Genomic DNA, 16,163 nt, shown 5'->3' with positions numbered 1-16,163 from the left:
TTAAACCTCATCTGCCACATAGTTGCCCAATTAGACAGAACATTGAGGTCGGCTATGTAAATTAGAGACATCCTGTAAGGACGTTATTCCACTGCATAGCTTGATGTCATCTGCAAAGACGGAAATTTTACTTTTGATCCCAGACCCAATATCATTTATAAAGATATTAAAAAGTAAGGCTCCCAACACTGAACCTTGGGGTACACCACTGATAACCTTAGACCATTCAGAGTAAGAATCATTAACCACAACTCTCTGAATTCTGTCTTTTAGACAGTTTTCTATCCATTTACAAACTGATATTTCCAAACCAGTAGACTTTACCTTACACATGAGCCATGTGTGCGGAACTGTATCGAATGCTTTTGCAAAATCCAAATATATCACGTCCACCGCCACCCCTCTGTCCAAGGTTTTACTTACCACCTCATAAAAAGAAATCAGGTTTGTCTGACAACTGTCTTTCATGAATCCATGCTGTCTGTTGCTCAAAATATTTTTATCCTGCAAGAACTCGTCTATGTGGTATTTTATTAATCCCTCCAGTATCTTCCCAACTATAGAAGTTAAACTAACGGGCCTATAATTACTTGGTAAAGACTTTGTTCCCTTTTTAAACATAGGCACCACATTGGCCCTGCGCCAATCCAGTGGTACTATTCCTGTCATTAATGAGTCCCTAAAAATTAGATACAATGGCTTTGAAATTACAGAGCTCAATTCTTTTAGGATCCGTGGATGCCATCAGGTCCAGGTGCTTTATCCACCTTTATTCTGTCCAAATATTTCTGGACCATATCACTTTTGAGCCCTTGGGGATTTGGGGCTGCATCAGTACCACCCCCATGCTCCTTTGTATACACAGAGCTGAAGAAAGTATTTAATAAGTTAGCCTTCTCTTTGTCCCCAGTCACCTACTCCAGATTATTTTGCAAAGGGCCTACATGCTCAGACTTAACCTTTTTACTATTAATATATTTAAATAATTTTTTGGGGTTTGTCCTATCTTTTGCAATCTGTCTTTCGTTTTGAATTTTTGCATCCTTGATTTCCTTACATATTCTGTTATATTCCTTGTAACATTTTTATAGTTTATAGCTTTTTTAATTTTGGCCGTGAGCCACATCGGCTTTATTTTTAACCTTATAAACTTATTGTCCATGGGAATATACTTTGCCGTGAGATCACAAACAGTCTTTTTTAAGAATTCCCATTTCTGTTCTGTGCCCATTGGTGCCAATATTCTCTCCCAGTCTAAGTCCTGGAGAGCAACCCTCATCCTTGGAAAATTTGCTCTCTTGAAATTAAGTGTTTTTATCTTTCCCGTATGTGATTTTTGCTTACAGCTAACATCAAATGAAATCATGGTATGGTCACTGCTACCCAGATGTTCCTTTATCTGAACATTAGTAATACGTTCTGCATGGTTTGAGATTACCAGGTCCAACAGAGCATCATTCCTAGTTGGGGCCTCAATAAACTGGACCATAAAATTGTCCTGTAATAGGTTTACAAATTTTTGCCCTTTAACTGTCCCAGCAGTGCCATTACCCCAGACAATTTCTGGGTAGTTAAAATCCCCCATTATTATCACTGTCCCAGCCCTTGCAGCCCTTTCTATCTGTGCAAGGAGCTGAGTCTCCACCTCCTCATTAACATTGGGGGGTCTATAACAAACTCCAATGATTAACTTTGAACTACGCACATCTGTATGCAGTTCCACCCATAATGCCTCAGACTCATCACACTCTCCGTCCACCAGGTCCTCTTTCTCACTTGCTTTGAGATCATTTCTCACATACAGACAGACCCCTCCACCTTTCCTTTTTACTTTGTCTTTCCAAAAGAGTGCATAGCCAGGAATATTAATAGCCCAGTTATGTAAGAAATGAAGCCAAGTTTCAGCAATATCGATTACATCATAGCTCTCCTGATGCACCAGAGCTTCCAACTCGCCTATTTTGCTTGGCAGACTTCTGGCATTGGCGAACAAACATTTTAACGTATTAATATATTTTGACCGGTCACATACTATCCTCTTGGGTGTTCCAAGATTACAACTAGGACTTGCTACTATATTTACCTTAGGTTTATGTGCTTTGGTTACCCTACCACTAATGCCCCTAATATTACCCTCTGGAATATGCTCCACGCTGACTGACTATCTCTATCTCTGAACCCTCCCCCCCATCGCCTAGTTTAAAAACCCCTCTAACTTTTTGGCCATCCTTAATCCCAGCTGATCTGCACCCTCCTCATTTAGGTGCAGTCCATCCCTTCTATAGTACCGGTTATCGACTGAGAAGTCGTTCCAGTCCTCCAGGAACCCAAACCCCTCCTTACTACACCAGCTTTTGAGCCACTTGTTTACTTCCCTAATCTCCCTCTTCCTTTCTGGTATGGCTCGATTTACTGGTAGTATTCCTGAGAATACTACCTTGGAGGTCCTTTTCCTCAATTTAGCTCCCAAGTCCCTAAAATCATTCTTTAGGACACTCCAGCTGCCTCTGACTTTGTCATTGGTGCCAACGTGCACCATGACAGCTGGGTCTTCCCCAGCCCCTCCCAGTAATCTGTCCACCAGGTCCGTGATGTGCCGAACCCGAGCGCCCAGCCGACAACATACAGTTCGGCACTTCAGGTTGTTGTTACAGATTGGCCTCGCTGTCCTCCTAAGAACTGAGTCCCCTAACACCAGAATCTGTCTTTCCTTTCCCTTCGCTCCCCACCCCCCCACTCTCACTGGAGGAGTTCTTCTCCTGGCAGCTAGGAGAATCCCTCAGCTCCAGCAGTGCTGGTCCCTGACTGGGATCACCAATGTCACTCAATGGAGCGTACTTATTGGGATGCTCCAGCCCTGGATCGGCCTCCCTGGCACTTGCCCCTCTACCCTTCCTGACTGTCACCTATCTACTCTCTGCTAGTGCCTGCACCTCTTTGTCTCCATCCACCTCTGTGCTGGCCCCTGCCGGCACCTGCCGTGTATGTCCCTGGCTCTCATTTAGGGTGGAGGGTCCTCTCAGTGCTGACAGTTGCTTCCCCAGATTCAGAACCTGGGCTTCCAGGGAAACAATGTGCTTACATTTTGCACAGCAGTATTCACCCTCGATCAGATGATCAAGGAACACATACATGCCGCAAAAATGTACACCGAGTCGCCTCTCCACACCCGCCAGTCATCGTACCTATTAATTTAATGAGGATTAGAGATTATACCCAGTCCAAATTACCTAACAACTAGCTTCCTGACACTAATACTCAACAAGACAGTACACAGGTACTCACAGACCAGCGTGCACCCACAATGCACAAGTACTAAAGATATACATACATACACACACACACACACACACACACACACACACACACGTAATCACACTACACAGCTACTATGACCCCTGTTATAACCTCCTGTTTTAAACTCTGGTTTTTCACTCACCATTTGGACCAGTTCCACTTAGACAGAGTTCTCACAGACTCAAGATGAGCAGGCTCAAAATGAGTTTCACCCAAACTTATATAGACCTCAAGCACCTGTGCCCAATTAAACCCTCCCCTTAATTAGTAGGCTGAAGGAAGGGGAAAAACAAAACAAAAAAAACACCACTATTTAAAAAGTGTCAAAAAAGGGTATTAAAAAGCTACAAAAAAAAAGCCCCAAAAGAAACTAAAAATGCAACCCAGCAGTCAAAAAGCAATACTTATTCACACTCCACTCAAGGCTCCACTGTTCAGCTTGCAACCAGCAGTTTGGACATAACTTGTTAGCTGCACTGTAAAAAAAAACTCTACATACAGTATCTCAGAATACCAATGAATCTAGTGAAATAAATCAAAACATGCAATAAAATGACGTAATCCAAAAATTAGGTGAATTAATGATTAGACCAATGCATAAATAGTCCTAGAAAAAACAGTTAAAAAGTGAAAGTCCACCAAATAAATTAAATCCTTAGTGATCTGTTAATCGTGGCATCACACCAGAAACACCCAAGAACAGTGATGAATTCCAGAGAAAAGATCCTCCACCTCTAGTCACACTGTTGCTTACCAGATTCCGAGATCTCTTTTTAGGGAGATCTACAACAGCCTGCAATTCTTTTCCAACCAAGGGTTCGCTTCGAGAGTCAAGAGGGTAGTCCCCACTGCAAAATCCCAGGTGGTAGCGAAATATCAGGATATCCTAGGTAGTATTCCTCCCCCATGTAAAAGACAGAAGAGCCTCCATTAGTGCAACTCTCACACAAATTATTATTTAAATAAATTAAGTTCCGCACTTAGACATTCAATCGCAAGAGCGCTTCATTTAAAATCATCAAGCCGGCCGGCTCCTAAACGCTGCCCGTGTCTTCCGGGTCCAGCACGGTATGCGGTGACGTCAGCACGTCTTCCAGGGGCACGGAAGCTAGCTAGGGATCCTAGTGCCCCTGGAAGATGTCATCTGTGACGAAACGGTATAGGGAGGAGCAACATGCTGTTTAATTTATTTGGTGGACTTTCACTTTTTAACTGTTTTTTCCAGGACTTTATTATTTATGCATTGGTCTAATCATTAATTCACCTAATTTTTGGATTATGTCATTTTATTGCATGTTTTGATTTATTTATTTCACTAGATTCATTGGTATTCTGAGATACTGTATGTAGAGTTTTTTACAGCGCAGCTAATAAGTTTTGGAATTGTTTTGGTGTGGGTATCTCACATTTTTTAGTTGCAGCAGTTAATTATTATTTGTTAAAATATTTTTGAGGACAGTGCAGTATTACCCTTTTTTTTATTGTGATCTGTACATCTCTGATAAGAGGAGTAATTTTTTCCTCCACTTCACTGACACGGCCCTCCACTGCTGTAGTGCGTTCCCTGATTTTTTTGTATGTCATGGCGAATCAGCCCCACCTCCTCCTTTAGGCCTCCAAAGTGCTCCTGCAATGTCTGCACAGAAACCGTGCACTTGTGTACTGCCCTCAGTATTTCAGCCAGAGTCGGCTGTTCAGTATCATTCTCCTCTGCATTCCCAGTGAAATGCTGATCTGATGTAGCCTGAGGGCCCTGTGTGGATGGCTCTCCTGTCTGCAGGGCATGAAAAATGCCAGGGGTAGCGTCCAGCTCCTCATCCAAGGGCCGCTCTGCTAGGCCATTTAGCTTCTGGGTATAATATACCCTAGCTTTGGACATGTCCTTCCCCTGAGCTTTGGGAGTTTTCTGAAGGGGTTTACCAGTATCCTTCAATTTCTCTCTGCATGTGCACGGTGCTGCCAAGGCGCCATTTTGGAGCTCATGCTGCATCTCATCTCCTTTTAGCTGTTTGCAGGCCAGCATGCTTTGTGTGGAGCTGGCGGGGAGTCCAGAGGGGTACACTAGTATCCAGTGAGGAATCAAGTGAGTCTTGTGCCAGAACAAGCTGGTAAATTGACCAGGAGGAGGATCTTTACTGGGTAACTGCAGGGAGCTCTGTATGACACATCCTCTCACATGCCTCTCTTGGCCATGCCCCCCAGCCCAGAGCCATCTTACCTTCTGCTAGGCTGAACTACATCTTTCACTGCAGGCTCCACTCCTACAAATAGCAGCAGAAGCACTCAGGGGCAGAACGAGCATTGGAGACTCTTGGCTGGCTTAAGAACTGGGCATGTCCAGTTCTGACCCGAGAGTGTTAGAGCTGCAATGGACAGCATTTTGCCGCCCTTCTTAAAAGGGCCCAATGGGCCCAATAGACCCAGCGGATCCCATGGTAGGGCCGGCCATGCTGATAGAACACCTGTAGTCAGAAGAAGGCAGCAGTGGACATCTTAGTACACCCAGCTATGCATCTTTGATGATTTGTTATTTGAAAGAAGCTGGATGCCAGTGGACGCCATGTTAGTACACCCAATACTGCTCAGCGCTAAACCTTTTTGGCTTTTAAAATTAAACATTCAAAGAGCATCACAGATGTCAACATACTATATTTATTTATATACGCTCACTTTATTGCTAAAAATTACTCTTAAATTCAAGACGTAGATGGGTGTAGTAAGATGTCCGCTGCCTTATTCTGACTGCAGATGTTGTCAAATGAGCAAACCTGTTTGTTAGCGGTGGTAGTCATGCGCAGGTGATGCAAAGTCACTTCCGTTACCTAATCTGATGGGTGGCCAATTCTAACAGAACACCAGCCGCAGTGCATATACAAAGTGTGCATGTGGATGTAAATAAACAGAAACTGCACCATTCGCATATTAACCACCCCAAAATCAACCCCATTTAAGCATGCACAAGAAATGACCGGGCTACAAGTCAAAAATAAAAGGAGGGGATATTGAGGCTCCACAGCTCTCATGTAATGTTCATAAAAGCGTGGACTAAATTAAGTAGAAGGAGACAATTACAGAAAAGGTCCTTTGCATAAGCGTGGACCCAAATAAATTGAAAACAGATTACAAAAATGTTCCTTCCTTGAATATTCCAAAGGTAAATGTATAAAAAAAAAAAAAAAAAAAAAAAAAAAAAAGTACATAAAAATGTATATATGATGAAAAATAAAAATATATATTCATAATGTAAATAAAATCAATAGATGGTGCTGTGCTCTAAGTGATGGCTAACAGATAAATACATCAACAATGAAAGTGCTACAGTATGTGCTAGAAGGCTGAATATAGGACTCCAATAAAGTATACAAGAGTGACAAGACAAACCCATAGAAATAATGTAAATGATATAAAGTGCTACGTGCTGACAAGAGGAATATAAACTCCAAAAGATAAATGACAATGTAAGGACATAGCGAGTGAATAATATCCTATATAGGACACATGCTATATAGGACACATAGAAATGAGGTGCTGATGACAAAAGTGAACTCCAGATGCACAAAAAGTCCTCAAATGTATAGTAATGAGCGAAATGAAAACGTGGGGTGGTGCTCTAACTGACACTGTGCGAATATGGTAATGTGATGGTGGTTTGGTGACTTTTTTCTTCAGTGCAATTTCACCTTTGTCTGCAATAGCCCCTTACTGCCCCTTACCGCTGCAAGGTAACAGCATAGAAGTGTACAATAGAAATCCTGAAATCCAGGATCCTGCAATAGGTCACACTGAGGGCTGATCCTTTGTGCAAATCAACAGCGATTGATAGAAATCTTACCAAGCCGATGTATAAGTGGTATGTAAGAAGAGAAAGAAGGGGCCGGAATCGTGAAGTATGCAAGAACTAGGTACTTTTATTGATAACAGCCAAAAACGAAAGTAAAAAACAAAACACCAACAGCGAGCTCGCAATGTGCCTATCTGTTCCGACGCATAGCGTCATGATCACATGACTTCACCAGGGAATGTAGACTGGCACTAGAAGTGTCCTTAGGCTTGATACTATATTGCTTGAGCAGCCATTTTCTTGTAGTTCTATGGCTAGAGAAGGTATAGTGGCCATTTTCTAGTACATATTCATAGCGGTCTAGTGATCTTGTTCAATCTTTTTATTGAGTTTTATACAGGAAAAGACAAATAATGTCTAGAAAATGAAATGAGAATAAACTACAAACATGGGATACGATACAGAACAATACAATCAGAACTTCTTAGATATAATCACATTTGCGCAAATATAGATATAATATTTGACAACTAATGTACAAAGAAGAAAGAATGTTAATATAACTTTAAATAAACATCTCTGAATTCCCAACCACACGTTCACCCCAATTGGGTTCAAGCTGTGAATGCGCGTGGGTATTTTAGGACATAAGATAAAATGTATTGAGACTAAAAGTATATTTAAAGTAAAGAGGAAAAAAGAAAGTTATGTAGCAGACTATATGATTCTCATTTATCCTATTTTTGTTAACATAAGGAATATATTATAAATGAGAAATCAGCCAAGTATGAGTGACAGAGATTCTAAGATATATATGTGAGTAAAAGGAGTGAATCAAGATCCCGTATTCATAACTATTATATGAAAAAGTAAGTAAAAAGAAAAGAAGAAAGAAAAAGAAGAAGATAAGAAGAGAGAGAGTGAGTGAAAGAAGAGAAGATAAGAAAAGTTTCTCCTTGTATTGGTCCAGCCCCCGCCCCAGAAGCACCTAGAAGTAAAAAAGATAATAGTAAAAAGGATGTAAGGAGTATCAATTAGGCATCAACAATGATAGATCAAAGTTTGTAGATAGAAGGTGCTTAACCCATGGTTGCCAGATTGTATTGTATTTTTTCATATTATTATCTTCAATAGACGACATTTTATTAATGATAAGAGCCCTATTCATTCGATGTTTAGCTTTGGCCACAACAAGCGCCTGGGATTTCCATGCCTTAGCTATGGTTTGTTTAGCTGCAGTTGTGAGATGTACTAGTAATTAAAACTGAGTCCGGGTGAGTCCAGGAGGTTTAAGATCTAGAAGTGCTATGGCCGGGTCTGGAAATATTCGAGTTTCCAAGGCTTTAGAAGCCATATCAAAAAATTTTATCCAGAAGGTTTGAACAATTGGGCATTGCCAACAAATGTGAAAGTGGGTATCTGATGACGAGTATCCTCGAAAACATGTTGTTGGGTAAGAGGGGATAAATTTAGCTATTCTGGCTGGCACCAAATACCAACAAGCTAGGACTTAATCCTCCCTAGCCAAGATAAGGGGAGAGAGGACCATTGTTTCATTAAGCATGTAGTATATTTTAATAATGGTAGATAGTTTGTTGTAAAGGGATTTTAAAATGAGGATGTGAGTTGTATTCCTAGGTATGGAAAGAATTGTGTTACCCAATTAAATGGTAGTGAAGTTTGGGCTTGCTGTAGTTCATCTTGTGACAGGGAAACATTAAGTGCATTAGATTTTTGAGGGTTAATGTGGAGTCCTGAGATATAAGCAAATTTATCTAAAATGTCTAGAAAATTAGGAGCAGAGATATAAGGATGGGTTAAGAAGATAAGTATATCGTCTGCGAAGAGACATATTTTATGCTGATGTCCACCTAATTCCACTCCTTTGATATTTGGATTATTTCTAATTAAATGAGCCAAGGGTTCGATAAGTAGGGCAAAAAGTAAAGGGGATAAAGGGACAACCCTGTCTGGTCCCTCTTCTAATTTCTATCATTTTGATTTGTAACCCATATATTTAATGTATGCCCTCGGATTGCTGTATAAGGAAAAGACCCAAGATAAAAAATGATTACCGAAACCCCATTTTTTGAGAATAAACTGCATATATGGCGAGGTTACCGAATCAAATGCTTTCTTTATGTCTAAAGATAGGAGGCAGGTCAGAATATGCCTTCTCTTAGCTGCATGTGTTAATAAAAGCGCTCTTCTAATATTGTCTCCCGCTTGACGCATGGGCATGAAGCCTGTTTGGTCACAGTGTATGAGTTTACCAATGATGGAGTTTAGTCTATTTGCTAGAATTTTCGCTAATATTTTAATATCCAGATTTAATAGGGATATAGGGCGGTAGTTAGACCAGGAGGTGGTATCGGATTTAGGTTTAGGAATCAGATATAATGGAGGTTAATGATTCAAGTCTAAAGGAGTGTCCATCTAGTAAAGAATTAAAGGCCCTAGTCAATATAGGTATTAAGATAGGCATAAATTGTTTAAAATATGCTGCCGAAAACCCATCAGGACCTGGTCTTTTATGAGGTTTCAATGATTTAATAGCATTTTGGACTTCTAATGGAGTGAGGGGGTTTTCGAGAAAGGTAATTTGTTCGTGTTCTAGCGTGGGAAGTTTAATATCAGAGAATAGGGTTATCTGCTTTAAACTTATCAAACTGTAAAGCAGGGGAATAAAGTTTAGCTAGTTTTGAACTAAAAATTTCTAATATTTTCTTTGGATTGCTAGTATATGCATCTCGGGATGTTTTAAGTCAAATGGACGAGTATGGGTGGTGAATTGCCTTTAGGCTACGTGCCATAGGAGTCTCTGGCTTATTAGCTTTAAGATATTGGATATGTTGTCTTTTGCGTAAAAGTTTATCTGCTGAATCGGTCAAAAAGAGGTCAAGATCCAATCGAGCTCTCTCTAGTTTAGTATTGTTGCTGGCGTTCAGGGTAGATTGAAAGTCTGCATGGCATTTATTAAAGTTAGCTTCCAACTTTGCGAATTTAAGTTTACTTTCCCTCTTTTGGGCAGTCGCTTGCTGTATCAACTTACCCCGAATTACAGCCTTATGGGCTTCCCACAATGTAAGGGCAGAAATGTCTTCCATATCATTGAAAGAGGTATTTTTTCAGAGCTGTTTCAATTTCTAAGCAATGTGATGGGTGAGATAGCATAGTATCATTAATACACCAAGTCACATCATGCGACCTGGGGATAGGAGAGGCTAGAGTGGTCATAACTGCACAATGGTCTGTCCATGGGTAAGCAATGATATTGGAAGATATAATCTCAGGTAGCATGCTTAATGGGGTAAGAATGTGGTCTATTCTAGAAAAAGACTTGTGTGGATGAGAATGTGTAAAATTCTTACTAGTCGAATGAATTTCCCGCCATGTGTTTGCTAGACCATGTGCCGTAAGCAGATGTTGAAAAGTTTGTTTTTGGGTATTTTAATTAGGGACTGATGGGGATTTATCCAGGAAAGGAAAAATAGTGGTATTGGAATCTCCACATAACACAACAGTTCCGATTTTATGAGCTTCCACCACCTGGAAAAGGTGGGATAAAAAAAAGCTTCCGGATGTCTATTGGGAGCATAGTAAGATAACAATGTAATTGCAGTATCAGCGATTAGACCTGTAATTAAAATATATCTACCCTCAGGGTCACAAAGTTTTGAACTAAGAGAAAATGGCGTAGAGTGGTGGAAACCTATAAGGGTCCCATGTTGTTTGGTTGTGGCTGAGGCCGTGTAAAATTGAGGGTATGAGGCAGAAAGATATTTGGGAAAAGCTTTATCAATAAAAATGAGTCTCCTGAAGACAAATAATATGGGCCTTTTTAGTGGCAAAAGAACGCATTTGTGCTTTTGCAGAATGTTGAAGCTTTGTACATTCAAGGATAAGATGTTTATGGGGGCCATAGCAAATTAAAGAAAAAAATTCTTAAATAAGGAGCGTAACCTGAGGCGAGAGCCAGAACCTCCACCAGGAGAGAAAAAAGGGACGAAGACAGAAAATAGGAGAAAGAGAGAGTATAAAAGAATCGAGAAACCCTAAAATATGTCAGTAATATCCATAAATGACAATGGATAAATAGGGTATAGGAACATCACAGGGGAATATCAAGAAGACCCCAATATGTTCCATAGTCACTCTCAGGAACCCACATAGCAGTAGCAGGGGTTCGAGGGTGATAAGGGGGCAGCAAGAGATTCCCTGGGGATAGATGCCACCGGAGGTCATATATAAACCATATAACTAAACATTTGATAACTGACTGTAAATATAGTTGTAAAAAGTAATTACTTCAGAATTGTTATGTATAAGGAGCCATCTGGCTAAATACAAGTTTAAAGAGAAATAAATAAAGTACTGACGAATATGACAGTGTCAGAAATAATGTAGCCTGGTTTTAGAAAAACAATGGTAATGGTAACAAAGGACTATTTAAATTAAAGACAATAATGCGTAAAAGAGTAAACCAAGAAATATTGTTGTTGTATATAATGTACTAATCTGCCATTAAATAACAGGAAGATATTCCAAAAAATATATATATAAAAAATTAATAAAAATAAAGGGAAAAAGGGAATAATATGCATGAGCATATATGTACACCTAAACACACTTACACTCATGAATATGCAAATGTATACTCACACTCACTCTCCCTTACATACATATACCTGAACCTATTAATATACATCCACATCGGCATGCTAACCATCTCATATATACATTATGCATATATTCGCACATATACTTATATACTTATGTGTATAACCAAAACACAATACTTTGAATGTGACTCAGGCTTTTGAGTTTGAATGGAAAATAAGAAGTAAAAATATAAGCAAATACATTTTTTTTATGTGTAAGGAGGCAGCAAAAGGTTCCCTAGGGATAGATGCCACCAGCGGCCATATATGAACCATTATAACTGAGCATTAGAAAACTATAACTGTAAATATAGTAGTAAAAATGAATTACTTCAGAATTGTTACAAATGAGGAGCTACCTGGTCAAGTATAAGTTTAAAGAGAGATAAGTAAAGTACTGATGAATATGACAGCGTCAGAATCAATGTAGCCTGGTTTTAGAAAAGCAATGGTGAAGTTAACAAGAGGCTATAAAAATTAGAAACACTAATGAGTAAAAGAATAAACCAAGAAATATTGTTGTTATATATAATGTACTAATTTTCTGTTGAAAACCAGAAGGTATTCTCAGAAAAGAATGAATAAAGAGAGAAGGGGAATGATATATTGAAATATATATTATATATATATATATATATATATATATATACACACACACACACATATACATATACATATATACATATACACACACATATACATATACACACCTACATTCACTTACACTCATGAATAAACATATATGCTGTAACCTGGGGGACAGGTAGCAGGTACAAACCTCCCTGGGATGAGCAGTTTCTCAAGCACAGATACCAAATCCAGTGATGATGTGACAAACAGTGCTGTGTTTATTTTGGTGTTATATACAAGTCCACACACAGGTGCTGTACAGTGTTCCAGAAAAAGAAATGAAAAAGAAATAGCAAAACACAAATCCTAGCCGTGTCTCGGCTCTAACTATACAATATGCAGGCCCTCACTACCAGGCTGAACAAGCCTACCGCTTGTCAGTCTCTACATAAGCTGCTTAACAGCTTTTACTAACCTTTTCCTCTGTGTCCCAGGCAGAGAGCAAAGGCTGTCTGCTCAGGTGAGCTTAAATTAGCCTGGGGAAGAGGACCAAGACCTGAACTGGACCATGGATCAGAGATTTCGGAATGTGTACGAGAGGAGCCTGGGAAACGTATAAACCCCCAACAGGACTATTCCTGTCTCTCTCTGGGATGCTCTGCTACATATTCTCCCCCCTTGTTTCAACCCCAGGGTTGGAACACCTGTGGCCCAACAGGAGTGATCACGGGACAGGGCATCTACATTCCCCATCTCAACACCTGGCCTGTGTTTTACAGTGAAGGAGTAATCCTGTATGAGCCAAAAACCACCAGTTCACCCATCTATTAGTCTCCTCCTTTTGGGCCATCCATTTCAGGGGAGCATGGTCAGATATTAACTCAAACTGGCGCCCTAACAAATAGTACCTGAGCGCATCCACAGCCCACTTTATGGCCAAACATTCCTTTTCAAATGACTGCATACTTTTTCTCATGGTCATTGAGCTTTCTGCTTAGGTACACCACAGGGTGTTCTTCCCCATTGTGTACCTGCAATAGTACTGCCCCGATACCAACATCAGAGGCATCTGTCTGAACCAAAAAATCTTTGGAGAAATCGGGGGAGTACAGTACTGGCTGTGCACAAAGAGCCTTCTTCAGGACTTGGACAGACTCCTCTGCTATTGAGGACCATTTCACCATTACAGAGTCTTTATCTTTCGTCAGGTCTGTCAGAGGGGCAGCTATAGTTGCAAAATGTGGAATAAATCTTCTATAATACCCCGCAATGCCAAGAAAGGCTCTGACCTGCTTCTTGTTTGCAGGACGTGGCTACTCCTGGATGGCTTATATTTTACTCACTTGAGGTTTTATGACACCACGGCCAATAGTGTAGTCCAAATACTTGGCTTCCTCTAGACCAATGGCATATTTTTTGGGATTTGCTGTAAAACCGTCTTTGGGAGTCTCACTTGCCTCGTGTCCAGGCTGTCCTTGATTCCCTCTTCAGTCAGTGCTATATACCACTATGTCATCTAAATAGGCTGCTGCATATCGTCGGTGGGGTCTTAGGGTCCTGTCCATGGCCCTCTGAAATGTCGCGGGGGCATTTTGTAACCCAAAAGGCATTTTTTTTATATTGAAATGAACCCTCTGGGGTCACAAATGCAGTCTTCTCATTGGCGCTACCAGTCAGGGGTATTTGCCAATACCCTTTTGTCAAGTCCAAAGTGGTAATATAGCGAGCTTTGCCAAGTCGGTCTATAAGTTTGTCTACTCTGGGCATTGGGTATGTGTCAAACTTTGTCACTGCATTAAGCTTCCTGAAGTCATTACAGAACCTCCAAGTGCCATCCGGTTTTGGGACTAACACGATGGGGCTAGACCAGTCACTATTGGATTCAATAACATCTAGCTGCAACATTCTTTTAACTTCATTGCTGTTGTCTTTTCTCCTCGCTTCAGGAATTCTGTATGGTTTAAGCTTGACACGTACCCCAGGTTCAGTAACCATATCATGCTGAACTGCTGAAGTCATGCCAGGTAACTCTGAAAATTTCTCTCTATTCCTTATCAGGAACTCTCTAGCTTCCTGTTTTTGGGACCATGACAAGGTATCTGGAATTGTGACCTTAGGGATCAGAGGGGACTCAGAACCCTTAGGCGTTACCGGGAGGGACCTCGCAGTTAACGCCAGTCTATCCTTCCAGGGCTTTAACAGGTTTACATGGTAAACCTGCTCGGGCTTCCTTTTTCCTGGTTGATACACCTTGAAGTTGACTTCCCCAACTCTTTCAATTACTTCAAAAGGGACCCTACCACTTAGCCAGGAACTTGCTCTCAACAGTAGGAACCAACACCAGGACCCTGTCACCAGGTGAGAAAACCCGGAGTTTGGCCCCCCTGTTGTGTATGCTCTGTTGGGCTGCCTGGGCCTGCAGTAAATGTTCTTTTACCATCGGCATTATTGCTGAAATCCTCTCCTGCATTTGAGCGATGTGCTCAATGACACTTTTATGGGGTGTCTGCTCCTCCTCCCAAGTTTCTTTGGCTATGTCTAAAAGTCCCAGAGGGTGTCTCCCATAAAGAAACTCAAATGGAGAGTACCCTGTAGAGGACTGGGGAACCTCCCTGATGGCAAACATCAAGTATGGTATCAGGAAGTCCCAGTTCTTCCCATCCTTGTCAACAACCCTTTTAAACATGCTCTTTAACGTCTTATTGAAGCGTTCCACCAAGCCATCCGTTTGAGGATGGTACACTGAGGTTCGCAACTATGTCACCTTAAACAACTTGCAGAGCTCCCTAGTTATTCGTGACATAAAAAGGGGTGCCCTGGTCTATAAGGACTTCTTTAGGGATGCCCACCCGACTGAACACCATAAACAGCTCTTTGGCAATGTTTTTAGCAGACACGGTGCATAAGGGAACCACTTCAGGGTAACGGGTAGCATAATCCATGATTACTAGGATATGCTGATGACCCCGGGCAGACTTGGGGAGTGGACCCACAAGGTCCATGGCAATCCTCTCAAAGGGCACTTCAATAATAGGTAATGGCACTAAAGGACTTGGGAAGTGGGGTAGTGGGGCTGGCATCTGACACACAGGACAGGATTGACAATAATTCTCAATATCTTTCTGTACCCCGGGCCAGTAAAACCTAAGCAACACCCTTTCAGTAGTTTTTTCAACCCCTAAATGGCCTCCTAGCAAGTTCCAACACCACCCGTCTGTACGGCTTAGGGACCACCAACTGTTCAACCACTTCATCATTCATTTTACACGATACAGTAAATCCTCACTGCTGCTGAAATAAGGAAAACAGGGCCTGTCCCCGGGTTCGACAGGTACCTCATTAATCACTGTTACATTTTCCCAGGCCCAGGCAAGGGTCTGGTCTTTTCTTTGCTCAGTACCAAAATTTTCTTTGTGCACATTAAGGTCAGCAAACTCCAACGTAGGCTCGGATTCAGCAGTCGGCTGTCCAGCTCTACTGGTGGTGGGGACTTCCTCAGACTCCTCCAGTTCTCCTGCCATAACTGATAGAGGAAAACCCGGGGAGCCCTGAAAGGAATCCCCTGTACCCACCTTGTCAGTAGTGGCCAGGAGTTCTGGCTCTGCCACTGAGTCAGGTACTGCGACCGGGTCGGGACGGTCCCACAGTTCCCAAAACTTAGGGAAGTCCCTACCAATGATGGCCCTGTGCACCAAGTTGGGGACAAGTCCAACCTGATGGGTCACCCTACCTAAGCCAGTTTTAAACTGAACAGTGGTTATAGGGTACTCCTTGGTATCCCCATGAATACAGATCACAGCAATTTTGTTAGCATGACAATTCACAGGTTCAATCATTTCAGCTGTAACCAAAGT

General features: G+C 41.3%; 1 protein-coding gene across 3 annotated transcripts in view; it reads left to right on the top strand.

The window, feature by feature from the left end:
• Positions 1–16,163, top strand: part of UNC93A (unc-93 homolog A) — an 894,938-nt gene that overhangs the window by 711,753 nt on the left and 167,022 nt on the right. The window lies entirely within an intron of this gene.

The sequence above is a fragment of the Lithobates pipiens genome, unplaced genomic scaffold (genome assembly GCF_037356315.1).
Source record: "Lithobates pipiens isolate NorthernLeopardFrog02 unplaced genomic scaffold, aLitPip1_a1.2 Scaffold_18, whole genome shotgun sequence".
Lineage (NCBI taxonomy): Eukaryota > Metazoa > Chordata > Amphibia > Anura > Ranidae > Lithobates > Lithobates pipiens.
Note: the sequence above shows the minus strand (reverse complement) of the source record. Positions and strands in the feature narration are given on the sequence as shown.